This window comes from Nematolebias whitei, chromosome 23 (assembly GCF_014905685.2).
Source record: "Nematolebias whitei isolate Nwh7 chromosome 23, NemWhi1, whole genome shotgun sequence".
NCBI lineage: Eukaryota > Metazoa > Chordata > Actinopteri > Cyprinodontiformes > Rivulidae > Nematolebias > Nematolebias whitei.
The window spans coordinates 1223975-1225493 of NC_056520.1; the positions used below are offsets into that span (position 1 = coordinate 1223975).

The 1519-nt window shown below is 38.7% G+C and overlaps 1 protein-coding gene across 1 annotated transcript in view; it reads right to left on the minus strand.

Moving 5' to 3' along the window:
* The window catches only part of LOC119428996 (arf-GAP with GTPase, ANK repeat and PH domain-containing protein 1), a 34052-nt gene that overhangs the window by 27530 nt on the left and 5003 nt on the right, over positions 1-1519 (minus strand). The window lies entirely within an intron of this gene.

Genomic DNA, 1519 nt, shown 5'->3' on the forward strand with positions numbered 1-1519 from the left:
GGTTTTAAACTAGTTTAGTGTTTGATGTTAAACTGGTTTAGTTCGTTGTTTTAAAATGGTTTAGTTCTTGGCTTTAAACTGGTTTAGGTCTTGGTTTTAAACTGGTTTAGGTCTTGGTTTTAAACTGGTTTTGTTCTTGGTTTTAAATTGGTTTTGTTCATTTTTTTAAAACTGGTTTAGTTCATGGTTTTAAACTGGTTTTGTTCTTTGTTTTAAATTGGTTTTGTTCTTTTTTTAAACTGGTTTAGTTCTTGGTTTCAGACTGGTTTTGTTCTTTGTTTTAAACTGGTTTAGTTCTTGGCATTAAACTGGTTTAGTTATTGGCTTTAAACTGGTTTAGTTCTTGGCATTAGCCAGGCCTACAGCAGGGTTGACACATATTCTGTGGACTTTAGATTTTAGACCTGAGTCTCCTTGTAGGGTCCAGAATCCCTGATTCTGAGGTCCAGATGTGTCCGGGGTCAGACACTTTTCAGTAGGAGTTTCTGGTCTTCATGCTTGTGTTCAGATCTAATGTAAGATCACCAAGTGCTCAGATTACAGTGGCTAACATTAAAGCTTTATAAAGAACGTAATCCTGACACCGAGACCCCGCGGAGCTGGTTCAGACCCAGACCTGCAGGCGAGCATCAGAGCGGGCGGCGCGTTTCTCCACTCTTCAGGCAGCTGCTGACAGCTGTGACTAGCGGCAGAATAAAATAACATTCAGCTCCCATCAATATGTGAGCGCCGCAGCTGAACGTGGACACGGGAACAGGAGCACGTCTGAAGACGAGCGCTCGGCGGGCGCCGCGGCCCCGAACGGCGGACAGCCCCAAGGACGGCCATAACTTATTTTACAATCGTTTAGTCTCAGCTCAAGTGGAAAATGTGACAACTTATCTCTGCTGACAACATGCCATCCCCGAGCGTGCAATTAACCGCCGTGGATTAACGGCCCCCCATCTGCAAACCAGGCTCCGTCAGCCCCCTCAGCCCCCCCACTCCCCCCCAGCATCATGAAGACCAGCGTCTGAGATCAGATCTTCCTGTTTTATTCTGAGGGTTTTACCTGGACCACAACAAGCGTCAGCATCGTGTTCGTCTCATCTGAACATTTAAAGGTCGACATTTATAAACTACTTTCAATAACAATCTAATAACAATAATAATTTAATAATAATAATAATCAATCAAAATAATCCAATAATAATAAACTACTACTACTTTCAATAATAATAATATTAACCTAATAATAATAAACTACTACAACTAATAATATAATAATAATATTAATAATAATAATAATATAATAATAATAACAATATAATAATTATAATAATACAACATAATTTATCATAATTTATTTTAACTGGTTACTGAACCAGTTTATTACACTTAAAATTAGAAAAGGTACTTAAACCAGTTCAGATCTTTAACTTGGACAGGATGATAGCTAGCCTTGTACCATTACAAGTTCTGCTCCAGTTTGGTTTAAACTGGTTTAAAGCATGTCTTTAAACTGGTTTAAAGCATGTCT